Genomic DNA, 25,920 nt, shown 5'->3' with positions numbered 1-25,920 from the left:
TTGGTAATTTTATAGCTTCAGGGAGAGGGGAAGTCAGATTTCTCCAAGGGTGTGGATCCAGAAAGTTTGACTATACTCCAATGGATGGCCGTACATCCAAGTGTATGGGCATCAAGATCCAAGAGTATACAGGAAGCAAAACTTGCACTTTATGGACTTAACAAAAAGAGGACACAAAGTCGGATGTGTGTCTGGAAGGAGATGGAGGAAGCATGAGAATATGATCAAAATACATCGAAGTTCTCAAATAACTAATAAAAATAGAACACGATATACAAATGAACAAATGGTACCACAAATACCCAATACTGCTAATTACCAGGCAAATATAAATCAACATGAAATTGTTAGAATGGCTGTTAACAAGAAGACAACAGACAACAAGTGCTGGCAAAGGTCAGGGAAAAGAAAGCCTGTCTAGTTTCTTATGAGACTGTAAATTAGGATTGTCATTAGGAGCATGAATAGAATGTCCTCAAAATATCACAAGTGTAACTATCATATGATTCAGCAATCTTACTAGTGGGGATATGTCTAAAGGAAATAAAATCTTTATATTGACAGGATTAAAAAAAGCAACAAAAGAAAACAACACCCCAACCCCACCCCAACAACAAAAGAAAGCATCAGTCTCCTTAGGAGGTTGCTTTTAGAAGCAAGAAAGGACAGATTCTGAGCTACAGTTTCCTTAGGCTTGAATTATGTGACCACAGCTACAGATAAAATTTTTTTTTTTTTTTTTTTTTTTTTTTTTTTTATTTACTTGAGTATTTCTTATATACATTTCGGGTGTTATTCCCTTTCCCGGTTTCCGGGCAAACATCCCCCTCCCCCCTCCCCTTCCTTATGGGTGTTCCCCTCCCAACCCTCCCCCCATTGCCGCCCTCCCCCCATAGACTAGTTCACTGGGGGTTCAGTCTTAGCAGGACCCAGGGCTTCCCCTTCCACTGGTGCTCTTACTAGGATATTCATTGCTACCTATGGGGTCAGAGTCCAGGGTCAGTCCATGTATAGTCTTTAGGTAGTGGCTTAGTCCCTGGAAGCTCTGGTTGCTTGGCATTGTTGTACTTTTGGGGTCTCGAGCCCCTTCAAGCTCTTTCAGTTCTTTCTCTGATTCCTTCAATAGGGGACCTATTCTCAGTTCAGTGGTTTGCTGCTGGCATTCGCCTCTATATTTGCTGTATTCTGGCTGTGTCTCTCAGGAGCGATCTACATCCGGCTCCTGTCGGTCTGCACTTCTTTGCTTCATCCATCTTGTCTAATTGGGTGGCTGTATATGTATGGGCCACATGTGGGGCAGGCTCTGAATGGGTGTTCCTTCAGTCTCTGTTTTAATCTTTGCCTCTCCCTTCCCTGCCAAGGGTATTCTTTTTCCTCATTTAAAGAAGGAGTGAAGCATTCACATTTTGATCATCCGTCTTGAGTTTCGTTTGTTCTAGGGATCTAGGGTAATTCAAGCATTTGGGCTAATAGCCACTTATCAATGAGTGCATACCATGTATGTCTTTCTGTGATTGGGTTAGCTCACTCAGGATGATATTTTCCAGTTCCAACCATTTGCCTACGAATTTCATAAACTCGTTGTTTTTGATAGCTGAGTAATATTCCATTGTGTAGATGTACCACATTTTCTGTATCCATTCCTCTGTTGAAGGGCATCTCGGTTCTTTCCATTTTCTGGCTATTATAAATAAGGCTGCGATGAACATAGTGGAGCACGTGTCTCTTTTATATGTTGAGGCATCTTTTGGGTATATGCCCAAGAGAGGTATAGCTGGATCCTCAGGCAGTTCAATGTCCAATTTTCTGAGGAACCTCCAGACTGATTTCCAGAATGGTTTTACCAGTCTGCAATCCCACCAACAATGGAGGAGTGTTCCTCTTTCTCCACATCCTCGCCAGCATCTGCTGTCACCTGAGTTTTTAATCTTAGCCAATCGCACTGGTGTGAGGTGAAATCTCAGGGTTGTTTTGATTTGCATTTCCCTTATGACTAAAGATGTTGAACATTTCTTTAGGTGTTTCTCAGCCATTCGGCATTCCTCAGCTGTGAATTCTTTGTTTAGCTCTGAACCCCATTTTTTAATAGGGTTATTTGTTTCCCTGCGGTCTAACTTCTTGAGTTCTTTGTATATTTTGGAAATAAGGCCTCTATCTGTTGTAGGATTGGTAAAGATCTTTTCCCAATCTGTTGGTTGCCGTTTTGTCCTAACCACAGTGTCCTTTGCCTTACAGAAGCTTTGCAGTTTTATGAGATCCCATTTGTCGATTCTTGATCTTAGAGCATAAGCCATTGGTGTTTTGTTCAGGAAATTTTTTCCAGTGCCCATGTGTTCCAGATGCTTCCCTAGTTTTTCTTCTATTAGTTTGAGTGTGTCTGGTTTGATGTGGAGGTCCTTGATCCACTTGGACTTAAGCTTTGTACAGGGTGATAAGGATGGATCGATCTGCATTCTTCTACATGTTGCCCTCCAGTTGAACCAGCACCATTTGCTGAAAATGCTATCTTTTTTCCATTGGATGGTTTTGGCTCCTTTGTCAAAAATCAAGTGACCATAGGTGTGTGGGTTCATTTCTGGGTCTTCAATTCTATTCCATTGGTCTATCTGTCTGTCTCTGTACCAATACCATGCAGTTTTTATCACTATTGCTCTGTAATACTGCTTGAGTTCAGGGATAGTGATTCCCCCTGAAGTCCTTTTATTGTTGAGGATAGCTTTAGCTATCCTGGGTTTTTTGTTATTCCAGATGAATTTGCAAATTGTTCTGTCTAACTCTTTGAAGAATTGGATTGGTATTTTGATGGGGATTGCATTGAATCTGTAGATTGCTTTTGGTAAAATGGCCATTTTTACCATATTAATCCTGCCAATCCATGAGCATGGGAGATCTTTCCATCTTCTGAGGTCTTCTTCAATTTCTTTCCTCAGTGTCTTGAAGTTCTTATTGTACAGATCTTTTACTTGCTTGGTTAAAGTCACACCGAGGTACTTTATATTATTTGGGTCTATTATGAAGGGTGTCGTTTCCCTAATTTCTTTCTCGGCTTGTTTCTCTTTTGTATAGAGGAAGGCATCTGATTTATTTGAGTTAATTTTATACCCAGCCACTTTGCTGAAGTTGTTTATCAGCTTTAGTAGTTCTCTGGTGGAATTTTTGGGATCACTTAAATATACTATCATGTCATCTGCAAATAGTGATATTTTGACCTCTTCTTTTCCGATCTGTATCCCTTTGATCTCCTTTTGTTGTCTGATTGCTCTGGCTAGAACTTCAAGAACTATATTGAATAAGTAGGGAGAGAGTGGGCAGCCTTGTCTAGTCCCTGATTTTAGTGGGATTGCTTCAAGTTTCTCTCCATTTAGTTTAATGTTAGCAACTGGTTTGCTGTATATGGCTTTTACTATGTTTAGGTATGGGCCTTGAATTCCTATTCTTTCCAGGACTTTTATCATGAAGGGGTGTTGAATTTTGTCAAATGCTTTCTCAGCATCTAATGAAATGATCATGTGGTTCTGTTCTTTCAGTTTGTTTATATAATGGATCACGTTGATGGTTTTCCGTATATTAAACCATCCCTGCATGCCTGGGATGAAGCCTACTTGATCATGGTGGATGATTGTTTTGATGTGCTCTTGAATTCGGTTTGCCAGAATTTTATTGAGTATTTTTGCGTCGATATTCATAAGGGAAATTGGTCTGAAGTTCTCTTTCTTTGTTGTGTCTTTGTGTGGTTTAGGTATAAGAGTAATTGTGGCTTCATAGAAGGAATTCGGTAGGGCTCCATCTGTTTCAATTTTGTGGAATAGTTTGGATAATATTGGTATGAGGTCTTCTATGAAGGTTTGATAGAATTCTGCACTAAACCCGTCTGGACCTGGGCTCTTTTTGGTTGGGAGACCTTTAATGACTGCTTCTATTTCCTTAGGAGTTATGGGGTTGTTTAACTGGTTTATCTGTTCCTGATTTAACTTCGATACCTGGTATCTGTCTAGGAAATTGTCCATTTCCTGAAGATTTTCAAATTTTGTTGAATATAGGTTTTTATAGTAAGATCTGATGATTTTTTGAATTTCCTCCGAATCTGTAGTTATGTCTCCCTTTTCATTTCTGATTTTGTTAATTTGGACACACTCTCTGTGTCCTCTCGTTAGTCTGGCTAAGGGTTTATCTATCTTGTTGATTTTCTCAAAGAACCAACTTTTGGTTCTGTTGATTCTTTCTATGGTCCTTTTTGTTTCTACTTGGTTGATTTCAGCTCTGAGTTTGATTATTTCCTGCCTTCTACTCCTCCTGGGTGTATTTGCTTCTTTTTGTTCTAGAGCTTTTAGGTGTGCTGTCAAGCTGCTGACATATGCTCTTTCCTGTTTCTTTCTGCAGGCACTCAGCGCTATGAGTTTTCCTCTTAGCACAGCTTTCATTGTGTCCCATAAGTTTGAGTATGTTGTATCTTTATTTTCATTAAATTCTAAAAAGTTTTTAATTTCTTTCTTTATTTCTTCATTGACCAGGTTATCATTGAGTAGAGCATTGTTCAATTTCCACGTATATGTGGGCATTCTTCCCTTATTGTTATTGAAGACCAGTTTTAGGCCGTGGTGGTCCGATAGCACGCATGGGATTATTTCTATCTTTCTGTACCTGTTGAGGCCCGTTTTTTGACCAATTATATGGTCAATTTTGGAGAAAGTACCATGAGGAGCTGAGAAGAAGGTATATCCTTTTGCTTTAGGATAGAATGTTCTATAAATATCCGTTAAGTCCATTTGGCTCATGACTTCTCTTAGTCTGTCTACATCACTGTTTAATTTCTGTTTCCATGATCTGTCCATTGATGAGAGTGGGGTGTTGAAATCTCCCACTATTATTGTGTGAGGTGCAATGTGTGTTTTGAGCTTTAGTAAGGTTTCTTTTACATATGTAGGTGCCCTTGTATTTGGGGCATAGATATTTAGGATTGAGAGTTCATCTTGGTTGATTTTTCCTTTGATGAATATGAAGTGTCCTTCCTTATCTTTTTTGATGACTTTTAGTTGGAAATTGATTTTATTTGATATTAGAATGGCTACTCCAGCTTGCTTCTTCTGACCATTTGCTTGGAAAGTTGTTTTCCAGCCTTTCACTCTGAGATAGTGTCTGTCTTTGTCTCTGAGGTGTGTTTCCTGTAGGCAGCAGAATGCAGGGTCCTCGTTGCGTATCCAGTTTGTTAATCTATGTCTTTTTATTGGGGAGTTGAGGCCATTGATATTGAGAGATATTAAGGAATAGTGATTATTGCTTCCCGTTATATTCATATTTGATGTGAGGTTATGTTTGTGTGCTTTCATTCTCTTTGTTTTGTTGCCAAGACGATTAGTTTCTTGCTTCTTCTAGGGTATAGCTTGCCTCCTTATGTTGGGCTTTACCATTTATTATCCTTTGTAGTGCTGGATTTGTAGAAAGATATTGTGTAAATTTGGTTTTGTCATGGAATATCTTGGTTTCTCCATCGATGTTAATTGAGAGTTTTGCTGGATACAGTAATCTGGGCTGGCATTTGTGTTCTCTTAGGGTCTGTATAACATCAGTCCAGGATCTTCTGGCCTTCATAGTTTCTGGCGAGAAGTCTGGTGTGATTCTGATAGGTCTCCCTTTATATGTTACTTGACCTTTTTCCCTTACTGCTTTTAATATTCTTTCTTTATTTTGTGCGTTTGGTGTTTTGACAATTATGTGACGGGAGGTGTTTATTTTCTGGTCCAATCTATTTGGAGTTCTGTAGGCTTCCTGTATGTCTATGGGTATCTCTTTTTTTAGGTTAGGGAAGTTTTCTTCTATGATTTTGTTGAAGATATTTACTGGTCCTTTGAGCTGGGAGTCTTCACTCTCTTCTATACCTATTATCCTTAGGTTTGATCTTCTCATTGAGTCCTGGATTTCCTGTATGTTTTGGACCAGTAGCTTTTTCCGCTTTACATTATCTTTGACAGTTGAGTCAATGATTTCTATGGAATCTTCTGCTCCTGAGATTCTCTCTTCCATCTCTTGTATTCTGTTGGTGAAGCTTGTATCTACAGCTCCTTGTCTCTTCTTTTGGTTTTCTATATCCAGGGTTGTTTCCATGTGTTCTTTCTTGATTGCTTCTATTTCCATTTTTAATTCCTTCAACTGTTTGATTGTGTTTTCCTGGAATTCTTTCAGGGATTTTTGCGATTCCTCTCTGTAGGCTTTTACTTGTTTATTAATGTTTTCCTGTGCTTCCCTAAGTGTGTTCAGGTCTTTCCTGAAGTCCTCCAGCATCATGATCAAATATGATTTTGAAACTAGATCTTGCTTTTCTGGTGTGTTTGGATATTCCATGTTTGTTTTGGTAGGAGAATTGGGCTCCGATGATGGTATGTAGTCTTGGTTTCTGTTGCTTGGGTTCCTGCGCTTGCCTCTCGCCATCAGATTATCTCTAGTGTTACTTTGTTCTGCTATTTCTGACAGTGGCTAGACTGTCCTATAAGCCTGTGTGTCAGGAGTGCTGTAGACCTGTTTTCCTCTCTTTCAGTCAGTTATGGGGACAGAGTGTTCTGCTTTCGGGCGTGTAGTTTTTCCTCTCTACAGGTCTTCAGCTGTTCCTGTGGGCCTGTGTCTTGAGTTCACCAGGCAGCTTTCTTGCAGCAGAAAATTTGGTCTTACCTGTGATCCCGAGGCTCAAGTTCGCTCGTGGGGTGCTGCCCAGGGGCTCTCTGCAGCGGCAGCAACCAGGAAGACCTGTGCCGCCCCTTCCGGGAGCTTCAGTGCACCAGGGTTCCAGATGGTCTTTGGCTTTTTCCTCTGGCGTCCGAGATGTGTGTGCAGGGAGCAGTCTCTTCTGGTTTCCCAGGCCTGTCTGCCTCTCTGAAGGTTTAGCTCTCCCTCCCACGGGATTTGGGTGCAGAGAACTGTTTATCCGGTCTGTTTCCTTTAGGGTCCGGCGGTGTCTCTGGCTGGGGTCCTGCCGCTCCTGGGCCCTCCCCCACGGGAGCCCAGAGGCCTTATACAGTTTCCTCTTGGGCCAGGGATGTGGGCAGGGGTGAGCAGTGTTGGTGGTCTCTTCTGCTCTGCAGCCTCAGGAGTGCCCACCTGACCAGGCGGTTGGGTCTCTCTCTCACCGGGTCTGGGAGCAGAGAGCTGCTGCGGGCCGGGATCCGCGGGTGTGGGACTTCCGGTAAACACAGAACGTGCCCGGTTCTAGAGAAATTCTGCTTCCGTGTGTCCCAAGCTCACCAGGCAGCTTTCTTGCAGCAGACAATTTGGTCTTACCTGTGATCCCGAGGCTCAAGTTCGCTCGTGGGGTGCTGCCCAGGGACTCTCTGCAGCGGCAGCAACCAGGAAGGCCTGTGCCGCCCCTTCCGGGAGCTTCAGTGCACCAGGGTTCCAGATGGTCTTTGGCTTTTTCCTCTGGCGTCCGAGATGTGTGTGCAGGGAGCAGTCTCTTCTGGTTTCCCAGGCCTGTCTGCCTCTCTGAAGGTTTAGCTCTCCCTCCCATGGGATTTGGGTGCAGAGAACTGTTTATCCGGTCTGTTTCCTTCAGGGTCCGGCGGTGTCTGTGGCAGGGGTCCTGCCGCTCCTGGGCCCTCCCCCACGGGAGCCCAGAGGCCTTATACAGTTTCCTCTTGGGCCAGGGATGTGGGCAGGGGTGAGCAGTGTTGGTGGTCTCTTCCGCTCTGCAGCCTCAGGAGTGCCCACCTGACCAGGCGGTTGGGTCTCTCTCTCACCGGGTCTGGGAGCAGAGAGCTGCTGCGGGCCGGGATCCGCGGGTGTGGGACTTCCCCAGATAAAATTCTTGGTTACCTGGCTTTGTCTATCTCTCAAGATAAGAAGGCAACATTTACTCTCCTGGAACATTAAGAGAAATATGGAAATATTTATGTTCATCAAAAAAAATGGGACTGGGGCTATGGCACAGTGGTTCTGTACTGTTCACCTCCAGGACCACCGCCTTTCCCACCATCACTAGCGCTTCCACCACCACCACCATCTCCATCACCACCACCACCACCATCTCCATCACCACCACCCCCCCCACCACCACCATCTCCATCACCACCACCACCACCATCTCCATCACCACCACCCCCACCACCACCACCACCACCATCTCCATCACCACCACCACCACCATCTCCATCACCACCACCACCACCATCTCCATCACCACCACCACTACCATCTCTATCACCACCACCACCACCATCTCCATCACCACCACCACCACCATCTCCATCACCACCACCACCACCATCTCCATCACCACCACCACTACCATCACCACCACCACTCCCATCACCACCACCTCCATCTCCAACACAACACTGATAAAATAAAACATTAGTTCCACAACATTTAAGGAAAGGTATGTGATTATAGAGAGTAAAAGCCAGTGCTTCTAAGCAGTTGACAATGTCAAGAAGTGCTCTGCATGAAGAGTGCACCAAGCCCTAATCTGAGAATATAGAGGCAAAGAAATCCCACTATAAACCAAGGCCATCTCTGTTAGTTTTCGGAGACCTTGGGGATTTTCTGGTTGGCTCTTGGAAAGGTCCGTTACACTCTTCTGTTAAGTCAGTCTATGCCTGGGAGGATTTAGTCTCCAGCTAGATGAATGATTGCTCTGAAATTTGAGCATTAAATCTGTCTACATCTGTTATTAATGGTGTCAGCAAGGTCATATTTGGATATAACTAATTTGTGTTTATTCTATATTTAAAATGGATAGTTTTTAAAGTTGCTTCATAGAACATTTACCATCTGACACTTACGGTTTTAATCTGTTTTACAGAATTTATCCCCAATGTTTAATGAATGACAGTTCTGGGCTTTACAGGATAACCATTGCAGCCCATTTTATGCTGCTACAAAAAAAGGGACAGGAAACAGGCAATTTACAAATTTACATAGAAGTAGGTTTATTGTTCATAGTCCGCGAGGCTGGGAAGCCCATGAATGAGCAGCTGACATTGATTGAGGATTCTTGTTGCAACATCTATGGTTGATGTTATAATAGCAAGACAGAGTAAAAGGTTAAAATAGTTGCATGTTGAGAATGGCATCGACTGACCTGTGAGAGTGGAGCGTTTGTGGTCTAATTACTCTCAGTACCGTTGCGGTGGCAATTAAGTCTGAACATGAGTCTTGGAGAGGATAGACATTCAATCATACACCAAGATTTTGCATGAAGAATAGGTGGATTTGATTTGATTTCTTTTCTCATTTTTAAATTAGGTCTTTGAGAACTTGGCACCATGTATTTTGATCATATTGACCATCTCTCTCAACCTCTTCCAGAGCCACTCCAGTTCTCCAAATATCCAACTCTGTCTGTCTGTCTGTCTGTCTGTCTGTATCTATCATCTATCTATCTATCTATCTATCTATCTATCTATCTATCTATCTATCTATCTATCTATCTATCTATCTATCTATCATCTATCTTTCAAGTACAATTGGTATTGGCCATACTTGAATGTGTAGCCTTCCTTTGGAGTCAACTCATTTGGAGTTTTATCCTTAAAAAAAAAAAAAACCAAAAAACGAAACAAAACAGTTTACCTTTTACCTGGCAGCTAGCAATTGCCAGTAGCTCCTGAGCAGAGGTAGGCTTGTTGCCCTTCTTCCATTTCCACGACTGGATTTTGTCTAGCTTGAACTTGCTCAGGTCTTTACATTTCTCAACTGCTGTGAAGTCGTGTGTAGCTTTCCCGCAGTTACTGGGAAACGTATTTTTGTAGACGTCTACACTTCTGGCTCTCATAACATCTATGCCTCTTCATCTGCAGTGTACCTTAGCCTTGGAGGAGGGGCTATGATACAGAGTCCTATTTGGGGATGAGCATTCTACAGTCTTTGATTCTCTGTGCCTTGACTCGTGGTCTCTCTGTTAATCATTACCTACATAAAAATAAAATTTCTCTGATGAGATGATGATCTTATCTATAGGTTCTTTATCTCACTAACATAGATGAATTTCCTATAATCCAAGATAAGTTTTGGGTAGAGCACCAACTTTTATGATTATAATAGCAATTATTTGGAAACGATCCAGGAAGTTGTCATTTCTCCATTAGATTACAAATTCTTGCATAGGGAACTTGTGTTGCAGATAAAGAACTGGTATTGTATGTGTCCTCGCTGTCTTTTATCATGTTGTATAGAATGATAAAGAAGAAAGACTAAACAAAGTCTTTGACTAAAAGTCAAGTTATAAAAAGGTTTGATCTTAGTTCTGTTTGCAACTCACTGGATGGCTCTGAAGAACTTAGTGTAATGGTTCTTGTGTATAGATAATGTTCTGGCTAGTCTTATGTCAGCTTGACACAAGCTAGAATTCTCTGAAAGGAGGGAACTTCGACTTAGAAAATGCCTTCTTAAGACCCAGCATAAGGCATTTTCTTAATTAGTGATTGATTGAGGAGGGCAAAGTCCATTGTGGGTGGTGCCATTCCTGGTCTCTATAAGAAAGAAGACTGAACAAGCCACGAGAAGTGAGCCAGTAAGCAGCACCGCTCCATGGCCTCTGCATCAGCTCCTGATTTCTGGTTTCTGCCTTATTTGAGTACCTGTCATGACTTCCTTTGATGAAGAACAGTAATAAGGAAGTATAAGACAAGTAAACCCTTTCCTCCCCAGCTTGCCTTTTGTTCATAGTATTTTGTTGCAGCAATAGAAATCCTAATAAAGATAACCACAGGAAGGGGTATGTCAATATTGGAAGTATCCTGTAGTATTAATTCAGAATACATTTTCTATAAATGCTTGTTGGTTGCAGGTTAACTATGAATAAAAGAAAGAGAAATGAAAGAGTAGGGAGAGACAGATAGAGGTAGAGATAGAGAGAGGAGAGAGAGATGGGTGAGAGGGATACATGGAGACACAGAGAGATAGAGACACAAAGAAAGAAAGAGAGACACAGAGACAGAATGAGTATATTTCAAAGGGGAAACAACAATAAGTAATGGGGGGCCACCAAAGAGTATTTTAGTCATTGTTCCATTGCTATGAAGAAACACCACGATCAAAGTAACTCTTATAAGAGAACCATTTAATTGGGGGCTTGCTTACAGTTTCTGAGGTTTAGGCCATTATCATCATGGTAGGGAGCATGGTAGCAGGCACTGGAACAGTAACTGAGAGCTACATCCTGATGTGAGAGAGAAAGAGAGAGAGAGAGAGAGAGAGAGAGAGAGAGAGAGAGAGAGAGAGAGAGAATGAATCACCTCCCAGTGACATACTTCCTCCAATAAGGCCATATCTATTCCAACAAGGCAACACCTACTCTTTCCAACAGCCCCATGCCCTGGTGTCTACGTATTTAAATCTATGCACCTATGGGCTATTCCTATTCCAACCAGCACAGGAAAAGTATAATGAGACCAAGTAAAGGAAGACAGGCTCAACCCTGGGGCTGTCAGGTCTGGGGCTGTGATAACGGCTAAGCTCTGGCAGAATTTAGATCATTGTAAAATATATAAATAGCCACAAAGACAGTCCACTAAGAAGTGCACATCATTTACAGGATAAGAGAAGGCTTTCTAGAAAAGGATTGGTGGAGTTTGGTGGTAGAACATTCTGGGTAGAGAGGACAATATTTACAGAGGCTGCAACACAGAGTAGTTTTTAAAGAATGGTGGGAGTTTGTGTATGGCTGCAATTAGAAGGCAATAGAGCAAGGGACATATGTGTATTCTTCAAGAAACAGCTAAGGGCTATGAAATGCATTTCCGGCCCTGTTATGACTGCTAATGCATGGGCTGGCCTGAAGTGAAGCACCCGCATACAGTGATCCTCAACTTGGCTCTCTGCCATCCTATAACAAGCAATGGAACAGCCTAGCCTCACTATCCCTGGAGTCCTTCTAAGAACATTACAGAACAAAGGAAAACACTGCTTTTATGGGAGCAAATTCCTTAGCAAAGAGAATAGGAAGTAAGGAGAGAATGCTGACCTTGCTTGGACACCCAAGTTCCCTTTCTGCCCTCTTCCCTACATCCCCTGTGGCTGTAGTGTACTCTTCTTTAAAGTCCGTATCCCCATGCGCCTCTCTCAAACCCTCGATGAAAATTAGTAGATGAACACAGCCCCCATATTCCATCTCTCACCCAAATCATACTCCCGAAAATGTAAAACCTGCAGTTTTGAGTGTGCTACTGAAGGAAACAGTTCTGCTTAAAATCTTTGTTTTTGCCAAAATATTTTCAAAGTAGCTGGAGAGCAGTCAAGCCACAGCGGCTCTCAGCTGAGTTTCCTTCCAGACTTTCTCCAAGTCCCCCCAGCACAGTACTCAGTAATTGGATAGTACTTGATGATGAGGAGGAGAAAGAATGCTGCATGAGACAGCCTGTAGATGTAAGAATTATCCTCCAGGTGCTGAAGGCTACAGATTCAGAGGGCCTTAGCTGCTAAACCCTCGGGTTGCGTGACTGTGTATCATTCCTAGATGTAGCCTCTAGTGAGGCAGCCTAGGGAAACTCTCTGGTAACTGTCAACATTTGGACTGTGGTTCCAAAGTCTTGAGATCCTGCGCTGCCTTCAGTCACGTGACTTCAACCAAAAGAATTTATTCTAATAGAGCAGAACTGCTGAGAACAGCCTGGAATGATCTATTTGGCACTGCGGGTATTGCCAACTTTTGCCTGTTTGTTCTTAACCTTTCTCCTGTAACCCCGGTTAGTACTTGTAAGCATTAGGTACCAGTTTGAAGCTTTAAAGCATTTGAAAAAGAGATAATCAGCTTTTCTCTGCTCATCTAGCAACTTTTAGCAAAGGTTTGAAAGAGGCACAGAAGTGTCAATTTTTAGGCTTTGCCCATTGGTTTAATTGTGTGTTTATTTATCTGATATATTTGATTTATTTCATATATTCATTTAATAACAAAACTTTAGCAAACAGAAGTAAGCAGATTTATAAATTTTGGAAATGATAATTTATGGTCAGCACTTTAAAGCAAGCATAAACTGGTATGATCATTCTATGATTTATTGATGTAACTATCTTGTCAGTATGGCTATGTAGCCTTTATAATATTTCACACTGGATATTTACAATAGATGCTTTGTGAAACATGGGAAGACTCAAACATTAATAGATATAATAGAGGTATACTTCTTCTCTTAGAGTTATATAATATGGACTGCCAACCTTAGAAAAAAGATCATTCTAATAAAATGAAAATCGTCACCAGTACCTCTTCATGTTTGCTCATATGCCATAAGGTTATATATGAAATATATTTTCAATATATACATATGTGAATTTTTTGCATTTTTTGAGATCTTATATCACATGCTAACAAACATAAGGAGGTAATCCATACTCCTTTCAGAGTTGTTGGTCAAGTCCCGGTAGACTCACAAACATGAGCTACTGCCAGTGTTCTTGGTTATCCTTCAGAGCTAGACACTAAGGTGCTATTGCTGATGGCACTGCAGAGTTGAGCATAGAACATGGAGAGATCAAACTGCTAGAAAGTGCTATGCATGAGATTAGAGGGGGAAGTAATTCAGTCTTCCCAGATGTGTTCTCTGGAAGCCGTAATAATGACACGCTTGGCACAGCATGCCCACTGGTGTAATGGTGGTATGGACGTCATGGGAATAACCAAGCACTCTCTGCTTGGATTTAGTCCCTCTTTCCTAACAACTTCTTGACACAAATAGTAAATCTTTAAGTTCTCATCAGAGGGGCTTCTTTTTTCAATAGATGATGATTAACGTAGACATTCACAATGAGCCAAGGCACAGAGAATCAGTCTGTGGGATACTCAGTCACAAAACAGACAATTACATCCCATCCCATCCTCCCAAGTCTAAGGGATTATTGAGGAAGAGGAAGAGGAAGAGAGGAGAGATTGTAGGAGTCAGAGATGGTGTATGACTATAAAGAAACAGTGTTTTCCAGACACAGCAGGGCAGTTGCACATTTTTTAACTCATAGTGGTTGTGAAAGCATGCACAAGACCTGTGCAAGCTGAAGCCAGACAGAGCCTTCTCACGGATGGTGGACACTGCTAGCTGGGAGCTATCAGAAATTGAATAGTGCTGGGAGAAGGAAGACTTGGGTTTTCAAAGGAATATGGCCCCTGGTAGTTCAACAAGGGTAGGACCCATGTCCAAAGTATATGGGCAGTACAAACTGGACTTGGTAGTCTTAAAAAGCATAAAAGGACACGAGGTTGGGTGGATAGTGAAGGGGGTGGATCTGCGAAGAACTAGGAGATTGTACTGACTGGTCTTGAGTGTCAACTTGACAGAAGCTGGAGTTATCACAGAGAAAGGAGCCTCCCTTGAGAAAATACCTCCATGAGACCCAGCTGTTAGGTATTTTCTCAATTAGTGATCAAGGGTGGGAAGGCCTGTTGTGGGTGGTGTTATCTCTGGGCTGCTAGTCCTGGCTTCTATAAGAAAGCCAGGGTAAGCAAGCCAGTAAGTAACATCCCTCCATGGCTTCTGCATCACCTCCAAATCCCTGCCCTTTGTGAGTTCCTGTCCTGACTTCCTTTGGTGATGAACAGCGATGTGGAAGTGTGAGCTGAATAAACCCTTTCCTCCCCAACTTGCTTCTTGGTCATGATGTTTGTGCAGGAATACAAACTCAGACTAAGACAGAGATGAATAAATTTGTTCAAAGTAGATTGTATGGAAAAATTATTGTTTATTTAAAAGTAATAATTACTACATCCATCCAGAAACTGCAGTTCAGGAAAGAGACTTCCCTGAATCCTATAATCTCTCTCTCATAATATATTCCTTTTTTTATTTAGATGTAAGACAATAAACAAAGCAAATTCATTACAGTAAAATAGCAATTTTTATCATCATATAGGAATTATGTTAATTAATTATCCATTATCCAAAATGATAATCAGTAACAATTGATTTGGCCTTAGGACATAAGTGTCACTCCCCTGCCTCCACTCTTTTCTGAGACAGAGTCTCAGTATGTAGTCCTGCTTGTCTTGGAGCTCGTTATACAGACAAGGCTGGCTTCAGTCTTACTGAGATTCGCCTGCCTCTGCTTCAGATTAAAGTCATGTGTCAGCCTTGCCTGGCTTCACCTCACTTTTTAAAAACTAGATCTTGTATTATGTTCGTGGGTTCCTAGAATACAATGGGAATGTCTTAAAAGAGGTAAATGGAATGGAGAAGGCAGGAGACCCAACAGAAGTTGAAAACAAAGCCAGCCTGGTCCGAATGAGAAGCCATTGTTACTCCATGCTTAGCAAGCAATGATCAGCATCTTACATTAGGGGAGAGGCTGCCTGGCGTGATCCATGAGAAGACAATGTCTAATCTTGCTTTTCTCTATTTTCTCCCCTATGCAAGGGCATTCCTCTGGCCTAAATGTACAAGTCAGAGGTGAGGAACCTGAGCCATGATGCCTGGTGTGCTTATAATTCCTCTCTTCTCTGGAAACAGTAAGTCTATGCTGATGAATACTTTTTCCTCCAGCCTTAAATTGCCATTTTCTATTATCTTTCTCCTAAGTGAGCCTCAGTTTACATTGATTTCTGCACAACCTCCTACTCATCTGTTACCTTTTCCCTACCAGTCGTGAATCTTAGAGACAACCCTTATTTCCCCTTCATGACCAGCCTCTCCCACTCCAGCAGATCTCATGGGCTCTCCTTCAGTCTAAGTCCAGAATCCTAATACCCTGCTCTGTTTTCAACAATGCTACCAGACTCTAAGTCCAAATCATTACTTTCCAGGAGTAAATATTAAATGACAGGGCACCTGCACGGACTTCTATAATGGTAAATTTGGATTGTCAACTTGATTGGATTGACAGATTCTTAGGAGATTGGTAAAACACATTTGGTGAGGGTGTTTCTAGACACATATATCATGGGGCTTAAACCCTCATGGCATAATCCGTCTGTTGTTTTGGAAACTGGATAGACCGTTGAAAGTGCTGGAATTGCAAAAAGCGGGGTCTGAAAGAAAGAGGAAGGTCATTGGAACTGATCCTCGGGGACTGTATCATACCCTGACCCCTTCCTTTTCCCTGTTTCCTGTACACCTCAAGTGAGTAGCTTCTCTACCTTCTCCTGCCACTATGGTATCCTGCCTTATCCTAGTCCCAGAACAAACCACTAAGGATTAGAAGCTGAACCCTCTGAAGCCATGAGCCAATATGACTTCTTCATATCTGAAACTGGTGTTTTTTTCTATAGTGGTACAAAAGTGATTAATACATATTCTTATGATTTAAATGTAACACAGATCCTTTGAATAATATCAATTTAAATCAGACTGTGCTTTTATTCAGAATTCACAATAATTTCTCATTTCACTCACAACAAAAGTCAAATGTGCCTGTAGGATGTGTCCATTCATCTTAGCTCTCTACCGTCCCTCTTATCCTGTCTGCTAACACTGAACTAGTTTCTGTTCTTAAAGCAAATCAGATGCTTTCCCATTTCTGAGAGTTATGTGTGCTTATCTGTTAACTTGTCTTGTGTTTTCCCACTCAAATATCCACACGACTCAGTCCTAAATTTCCTTTAAGGTTTTTAATGCCACCTTCTCAACAAAACCTCTAATAATTATATATTTTAAGCATTTTTTCTTTTATCCTATCAATTCCAGCAAGTTTTCCTACTTTATTCTTGCCTGGAGGACTCACAACCACTGGATACATTATATATTTCATTTGTCTGTCTATGCTCTATATCTCGGTCCTCACCATAATGAAAGACTCATGGCACACTTCCAAGACCTTGAAGAAATGGGGAATTTTACTCCATGAACGAAGTCAACATTTTGTCATTCTCACAATACTCGACAGTACTTAGCACGAGATGTTTGCATGCTCCCTACTTTGAGCCAAATAATCTTTAAATACACACAAACTGAGTTAGATATAAGGAATATTAAATCTGAAAGAAATTTAATAAATCCTAGGGATGTTATTGGACACTAGGAGAAGCACAGAGATTCCCCTTTTATGAAAAAGAACAAAACAAAAACCTCATTAGGGTTTCTGAAATTTTACAGGGGCGCAAAGTTTATCTTAAGAATAAACTACCAGACAGAATTGATGAAGTCTGAGCCAGGGATGCAGAGTTCATGAACTATGAGAAAATGTCCAGAAACACGGAGCTATAGGAGGATTATATGTTTTATGAGGTCCCGGCAAACGCTCACTCATAGCAAGTCCCTGACTGCACTCCCACTCTGCATTTTTTTAAAGTTTTAAAGGTAATAAGGCATGTTAAAACTTTACATAATCTGGGAGCCAGAAGCAATAAAGTATGTTGTTGAAAAATATTTGTGAATTTCTGTCCTTTTCTGTATTAAACAAATATCAACAAGCTGCTGTGAATTAATGTTTGCTGAATGATTACTCAAAGTTAGATCTAATTTCAGCAGAATGGAAACCCACCAAGGATTTGTCTTAGTAAAGAGTACAACAGTGTTAAGCCAAGTAATTCAATTTCAGGCTCCAGAGGCTGCGAGCCCCTTACAGGCTCACTGACATCTAACATTGCACAGCTCTCACAGCAGAATCATCTGTTCCGTAATGTAAAATTTTACCCCAGGTGAGGTCCCTTGGTAGTTCATTATTCCTCAGAATAAAAAGAATGTGAGGAATGGGTTGTTCTCAGAACTATAAGAATGGCTGCAAAGACCCTGAGAAACTTATGCTCCAAGAAATCAAGGATTACAAATGAAGGGTGAATGATGAACTACACTTTGGTTATTCTCAGTGTTTTTATTTTAAGGATTCTTCACCTTCAGTGTTTAACACATGTTGAGACAAGTTGTCACTTGAATGGCTAGATGTTGTAGGGCATGGGGACAGGGAAGGGCAGGAGAGAACTGTCTAAAGTGGTATGAATTATATGTTCCTCCCTTTACTCTGTATAAGAGCTCTATAAAATTACTCTAATGTACTCCGTGAAGATAGCACCAATCAACCCATAGCAGAAATTAATAATAATGACTAAAAGGCTTTAATCCTCCATCTCTATATAGACTTTAATTGCTCCTCTTCCCATACTTGTGAATAGCTCACATTACCATGCGTGCTCATCTCCAAAGAGGATGAGGTGGGAAAGTGCCAGAGGGGATAGAGAACAAGAAAACAAGGCCATCTATAGCAACATGAGGAAAACTCATCAACTCACAGAGACTGAAGCAGCAGGCACAGGACCTGGACAGGCCAGTGCTGGTCCCCTGTTTAGGTTCCCAGGTTAGTGTTTTTATGGGATTCCTGAATGAGTGTGGCTCTGGTATTTATTTATTTGGTTTTTTGTTTATTTGTTTATTTATTTATTGTCTCTGTGTGTGTATGTGTGTGTGTGTACTGTGCCATATCTTGGCCTCTTTTTTTCTGTTTTTTTTTTCTTGCCCACTTCTGATGTTAGTTTTTGCATTCTATTATTATTAATTATTATTATTATTATTATTATTATTATTATTATTATTATCCCTTAGAAGCCTGTCTGTTTCCTAGTGAGAGATAGAAGGGTATAGATATGGATGGATAGGGGAATGGGGAGGAACTAGAAGAAATAGAGGAAGAGGAAACTGTAATCAAGATAATATGTGAGAAAAAATTATTTTCAATAAAAGCAAAATGAGGAAAAAAACCATGATCATTATACTCAGGGAAGGCTCCTCCAAGAAGCACATGATCATCACTAAATCCTGGATTTTATTAAGAGACTTAAGGAGAAATAGAGCATATAAAACACACGGCCACAGAAACTCCTTCCATGAACCTAAAAAGGCAACACAAAAATCTTAAAGACAAGAAGCAAAATGAACAGCAATATTCTTAAACATTTTGTACTTTTACTTACATTTTTCCTACATCATATTTTGATCATGTTTCTGTCCTCCCCTAACTCCTCACTTTCACCTTTATGTTTTCTCTCTCTAAAAACAGTCAGGTGCAGTGGTTCATGCCTTTCATCCAGCACTTGGGAGGCCAAGGCAGGCAGATCTCTGAGTTCAAGGCCAGCCTTGTCTACAGAGCTAGTTCCAGGACAATGAGGGCTACACAAAGAAAGCCTGTCTTGAAATACCATCAGTACATACATACATACATACATACATACATACATACATACATACACACATACATACACACATAAATAACCCCACAAAAATGAAAATCAGAATAAAAGCAAAAAAACCAATAAGACAAAAATTTCTAAAAGAAAACAAAACTAAACAAATAGTTCGTGGATAAACATACACAGAAAAAAGAAAGGAAGGAAGGAAAGAAGAAAGAAACCAATCCAAAACATGGAGTTCATCTTGTGTTGGCCAACTATTCCTGGTTATGGCACCTGTCCTGGAGTGTTGACATACCCATTGGAGAAAATGAACTTTCTCTTTGCCAGCAAGTATCGATTGCACATAGATTCTTGTCTGTGGGTGGTGGTCCATGTGCACTTCTCTCAGTGATGGGACCCTGTCTGGCTTGAGCCTGTGCAGGTCTTTGTCCTGCCATGGTCTCTGTAAGTTCATATTGCAGCAGTCCTGTTGTGTTTGAAAGGCATTATTGTCCTCCATCCATCCTTCACCTCTGGCTCTTACAAAGCTCTACCCCTTCTTCCGAGCCTTGGGCGGGGTTTGTTATCACAAGAGAAAAAATAGGACCATGATGCCTAAACTTTAAAAAATTCATATATTGATAGGAGTTGTGCGACGGCTACATGTGATGCTCAGGAAAAACTCCTGAATAGGAGACAGATACATTGTAAGGGGAAGGGGTCCAGGACACCCACTGCTAGAGAGTGTCATCTAGACATGACAGGAGTACTGTGCCCAGAAAATCTAAACAACATGGTTGCCTGAACAAGGTCTGCGTAATGACCACACCAGTTGATGTGTCAATGTAGACGGAGGAAGCTCCCACCCCAATGAAGAGTTACAGGCTCTATGACTGCTGAGAGAGGGTGATTCAGTTTCCTTCAGAAAGAGCTCTCACACAGGCTGTCCAACTGCAAATGGTGAGCTCCGAACACATCTACATTGGTAGGTTGTACTATATCTGTCTGTCTGTCTATGTATATGTGTGCATATATAACAATAATAATAATAATAATAATAATAATAATAATAATAATAGATCATAAACTTGGGAGGCAGACAAGGGATGTAGATGCATTGCTCACGTATGAAGAGTTTACAAAATGTGCAAGACTACTCTGTCATTTCTCCCTGCTAAGTATTCATGTGTACACACACACACACACACACACACACACACACACACACAGTTAGGAGCATGCACATATGAAGAAATCATGTATAAAAATATAAAGCCTGGGGACTGAAGAGACGGCTCAGTAGGTAAGATTAAGGTACCTGGGTTTGGTTCTCAGCACACTTGTTAAGTGGTTCATACTTCTAACTCAAGCTCAGGGGGTAGGGTGGGTGTGTTATGCCTATGAACTCATGTTTACATATACTCACATAAGCCCACCCACATCCACACAAACTTACCCACACCCATACATATATACACAATTAAAAACAATAAATCTTAAAAAGAAAAATTTGTAATTCCACACATGTGAAAAGAATATGTTCTGATTTCAAAGACTCTTAGAATGTGTTTGCCAAATTTCATATATGTGTGCATATGTGCGTGCGTGCGTGTTTGTATGTGTGTGTGCATGTGTGTGTGTGTGGTATGATTGTGAATGCATTCAAGGCAGAGGGAATGAGGGAGAAGGACAAGGCTTGCCATGTTTGCCGTGCTCGGGTTGGCCAAGTCCCTTCACTCCTCCCATCTGTCTCCTCTCAGTAGACACCCCCTATCCTCCTTGTAATGCTATGTCTTTCCTGTTCTTCTCTCATACTCCAGACTCCAGTCAGGGATTAATACCATTCACTGGAGTGATACTTGTCAATCAAGAGGTTTTGAAAAAAAATGCATTTCAGATAGTTTGTCAAACTTGTGGGATCATGTCATTTAGTGGAAAGAACATTGGCTATGGAGTCATAAAACAAGTTCAAATTCCACTTTGGCTGTATGTCTCTGAATCTCTTTTACTGAGTTTTCTGATTATCAGTCTAGAGAGGACCATATCTTATTATCAATTTTATTTCTTTCTTCTTTTTTTTTAGAGTAACAAATGTACTTTTAATTTATTTCAGTTAAAAACTCCACAGGGAGGAGGAGCAGCGATTAACTCTGGCCCTAATGGATCAGAGCCATATCATCACTGCATTAGAAAAAAAAACTAAGGCATTATGTCCCACATGTGGTTGGCCACCAAATCTGGTCATTTATATTCCATATTTCTTCTTTAGCTCTTCTACCTTTTCCACATGGCATTTTTCTTGGAAGTCCCTTTTAGATTGTTCCACACATCCCACTTGGCTTTGCCCTTGAGGGTCAACAGCCCTGGCTGATCTGTATTTACATCGCCCACAGTAGCTTGTTTGAAGTGGCTGTAGATGAACAACATCTCTTCATCAGTTGGCTGAGTCTTGAGGTGCTTCACCTCCAGCAGCTTTGTCAAACTCAGCCTGAGACATACTGGTGAGGCTGACCAAATCAGAAAGCATTTCAAAAGTACCTGAGACAGCATGTGTAAAGCTTCAGTGAGGAATCTACTCTCGTCAAAAAGTGGGCTCTCATGTTTCATGGGCCAGTGAGACATCTGGTTGCTCAGGTGGTTGGTTCTTCTTGCCAGTAGGAACATCACTGGGAGCCTTTCTTTGACTTCAAATATTTTCTGTTAAGTACTATTTTGATTGAACGAGCTCAGAAGTCATTCGACTTGCTGGTCATAGTTCTTCAATCCTAAAGACATGGCACATGCAGTTAATGCCTTAAAGAGCAGTCTCAGCTTTCAGTCAGGGCCCCATTAGTATTATTACATAACATGGCAGTCTCCATTATAGAAACCATCTTGACTGTCGGAAATATTTTCCAAAATTGTATTTGGTAAACCAGGAATGCAATGCATCCTTATGAAGTTATCCAACATCTTCAAAGTTTGCATTTGAAACTATCCACAGACCTCTTTCTAAGCTTTTCGTTTTACATGAAGCAAGGAAGACATGTCTAGACAAATAGTTCTTAAACTATTTTGAAATTAATCCCATTATGAAATGGCTATACACTATTGTGCCCAAACATTTTACTCTGAGCTACTTTGGATATTTTGCTTTATTGAGAGCAAGCTAGTGTTCTGAAAATTAACCAGACTTCAAAGGGTTCTGATTTTTATGAAGAACATTTTCCTCCTGAGGTATGAAAAAAAAACACCTTTAATTCTATTAATAGAAAGACTTTTACAGAGTATCTTTGAATATCTTTTAAAAATTCCATGGAGTTTATGGGCCCATTGGCATGAATGGAGCAGGGGACACCATGTTCTGGTCTTAAGAAGGGGTTGGGAGGTGACTCAGTGGCTAAGAGTGCTCCTTTCATAAACTCAGGGACCAGGGTTCAAATCCTCAGCGTCGTTGTGGAAAGTCAGGCATGGCTGAACATACCTGTAACCCTAGCCAGCAGGGCAGGGTGGGGACAGGCAGATAGATCACAAGCGCTCATTGGTATATGAGTGTCATCTAAACAGGAAACCTTCAGTGCAGTGCAAGGTCCTGTCTCAAAGTAAAAGTCAGAGAAAGATAAAAGATAGGCAAAGACATCCTTTTCTGGATGTTTTCTCATGAATGCTTGTGTACACACACACACACACACACACACACACACACACACACACACACACAGAGAGAGAGAGAGAGAGAGAGAGAGAGAGAGAGAGAGAGAGAGAGAGAGGCCCCATATGAACATATTGAAAAATAAACAAAAATATTTGTGATTTGTGCTGGCAAACCAACCTGCCAAGTCCATGGGGTTTTAAAATCTTACTTGGCTTCCAGATCTATGGTTTTCTATAGTTTTCAATAAAGCCGTGTTTGGTCATGACATATTGCAAACAAATTTTGTTGACACAGAGTAACTGATTTAATTGCATTTTGGACTGCTGTGAAGCTGATGGATAAATATGGTGTGTGTGTGTGTGTGTGTGTGTGTGTGTGTGTGTGTGTGTGTGTGGGTGTGTGTGTGTGTGTTCTTTTTTTTTCTTTCTTCATCTGAGAGGAACTTTCAGGACAACAGCCCAGGAATTAGATTCCAGTATATGTTCTGCCTGATTCATTTTTGTTTTCCAGAACTATTTTAATTATGATACATTTCATTTCCTATGAGTAGAAAGGAAGAAGATGCCTCTCTGCTAATGTCCCATGGGTGGAATAAGGAACAACTAGGAACTTGCAAGAAGTCAAGAATTTCTTACTTTCTTAAAGCTCTTCTGACATTGACGTATTCAATACATGTTTACTGAGCACCCACCGTATGCCAAACATAAATCTGAGCACTGACAGCATAAATACTCCCAAAACAGTATTGCTCCCTGGGTTTGTGGAATGCATCTTTTAGAATGGAGAAGCAGATTATATACAAATAAAATCAAACTGGTAATGTGTCTGATTGTGTCAGGCACAGAGACAAATGTGGAGCAGGACAGTAAGAGTAGGGTAGGACACTGCTGGCCTGTTCGCCATGTGATAAGTGGCCAGTGAAATCTTTACAGAGCTCCACCCATTACTCACACATCTTGTCCAAGGAAAATAGAGCACCCTACAGCTGTTCCTCACATAGAAAGGTTTATGGGGTAAGACACAATCTTTCCTTTCACCAGCTCTTAATATAAAATTAGCTTTCCTGAGGTTATGTGAAGATAGTGAAGACAGGGTTATCTATCCTGCTATTATGTGCCATTTGAGAGGAAGATGCCAGGACCATGTTGGCACATTTGCTAAGGTAGGCACTGCTAAAATAGATGAACGCAAATGGCAGTCAATGAAGGAGAACAACCAAATCTGGTACGTACGCTTGATCCCACAGAGCCTATAAAGACACACCCTGGGTCTTTATTAGGTATAATATTAGCTTAAAAATTGTGTTGGCTGATACATGCTAGGCTAACCAGCAGGTTTAATTTGTACTTTCCCTGGGCCATGCTGGCATTGAGTAACTGCTACATATTAATATTAATATTTTCCATGTTGCCTTCCTTAAATTTATGTGCCTTAATTAAATGATTATACTGGAATTAAATCAGATGATTGGATGATTGTAAAATATCTCAATCCCCAACGTCTAAAATCAACACATTGAAGTCCAGTGCACACTTCATAATTGACCAAAGAAAGCAATTTATGGCACCACAGAGAAGGTGTGATTTGCTTTTCTCTCTTTAAACTCAGGAACAAAATGGACACAGGTGATGATTTTGGCCGGTCATCCCTCTCAGGATCTGTTATTAGAATGCCTTTGGGTCAGCTACGCGTTGCTCTCATAGTGGGAAGCTCAGCTTGAAACCCCCATTACAAAAAGATTTGACACTGGAAAATAAGACCTGGATTATTGGTGCCACAGCTGTCTTAGCCACTGCCCCCAAATGACCTATGTCACAGAGAAGAAAGCAGGAAAAATTAATGTCAGCAAACCAGCCATGTTGGGAGAGCATGCTGTCAGAGAGTGTAAGAAGAATATCTCATAGGGTAAGGGTGGGAGGCCAATGTCTGCTCTGTGCTACTACAGAGGTTTTCCTCTCTACAATTTAAATCAGCATTGAGTATGAGAGAAATGGGGTGAGCAGAGGAAACAGGTTATGAATATACACTAGAAAACCTGGAGAAAGGCCAAAGGACAGCCTTAAAATAATCATTAAAATATTCTCTCCAATCCAGGATCAAAGATTCAAAGTGTAAAAACAAATTATACAAGTACAAACGGAGAGATGAATTTCCATTGTACTCTAAGAGCAAATGATACGGTTTGACTTCAAATGGAGAAGGAATAAAATTACTTACATGGCAAAAATGGAAAAGAAATCTTACTATAACCAAAAGTGAGGACAGGCTGGGAAGACTTGAATAATTGCCAGCAAATGGTTCATAGAAAATGACAACATGGGGCAGAGGGGTCTCTCTAAGTCTCTGGGGTAGTAAATAGTCACTGAGGGAGGGAGAGACATTTTCCTCAATGCTTTAGTAAGCCATCCTAATTAAACCAAATGCTCACATACACAAAAAGATATGAAAGCGGAAGGGGGCTGGGGGGCAGAGGTCTGTGACTGTGGAGAGGGGACAAGAGAGAGTAATGGAGTGGATGTGATAAAGATGTTTATGTCCATGAAGATACCAGACTGTTTTGTAGAACTAATACATGCTAATTGTAAAAGATTTAAAAACAAATTCTCCCCAGCTGTTCATGGTGACACACGCCTGCAATCTCAACATTTGGAAGGTGGCAGCAGAAAGAGCAGGAGTTCAAGGTCATCAAGGTCATCATTAGTTACAAGTGAGTTGGAGGCCAGCCTAGACTACGTGTGGTTCTGATGGAAGAAAACCAAAAAAAAAAAAAAAAAAAAAAATGGTTTCCTACCGTTTCCCTATCAGAAACCTCTTTTAGAGAAAATGTAATACCTTTAGTGGCTCAAATTTTGTCTGGTGACCAATCAGTTACAAACAATATTGTGTTTAATTTTCAAAGCCTGTGGTTTTCAAAGTAGATTTTCTAGCAGAATGCCAAGTGAGACGTTCTTACTTAAAACTGCTCAGTTAGGATGACCCTACCTTTCTTCACTCCAGAGTGTAAAACAGTGTCATTTCTTTTTCAACAATTTGTATGAGGCGATGATTTACATTTGACTGTAAATGAATCAATGACTCAATATTTAGCTGACCACAGAAAAATTACAAGTGCTCAAGAGTGGAGAAGGTGTATGGTTTCAATCCCCAAAGCTTAAGTGAGAGAAAGGAACTAAGAGACAGCAAGAAGACCTGTGACTTAGGGGTGCCAGACAGATCACTGCATTGGATGGCCACAGAGTGACTCTGACAAGGTTGGGAAACAGCAAGAGTTGTTTCC

At 41.0% G+C, this 25,920-nt stretch overlaps 1 pseudogene; it reads right to left on the bottom strand.

The window, feature by feature from the left end:
* Positions 1-21,254: 21,254 nt before the first annotated feature.
* On the bottom strand, positions 21,255-21,506 carry Dbi-ps2 (diazepam binding inhibitor, acyl-CoA binding protein, pseudogene 2; annotated as a pseudogene).
* Positions 21,507-25,920: the final 4,414 nt, after the last annotated feature.

Source organism: Rattus norvegicus, chromosome 2 (genome assembly GCF_021556685.1).
Source record: "Rattus norvegicus strain SHRSP/BbbUtx chromosome 2, alternate assembly SHRSP_T2T, whole genome shotgun sequence".
NCBI lineage: Eukaryota > Metazoa > Chordata > Mammalia > Rodentia > Muridae > Rattus > Rattus norvegicus.
The sequence above is the reverse complement of the archived record's forward strand: the minus strand, read 5'-3'. Positions and strand labels throughout refer to the sequence as shown.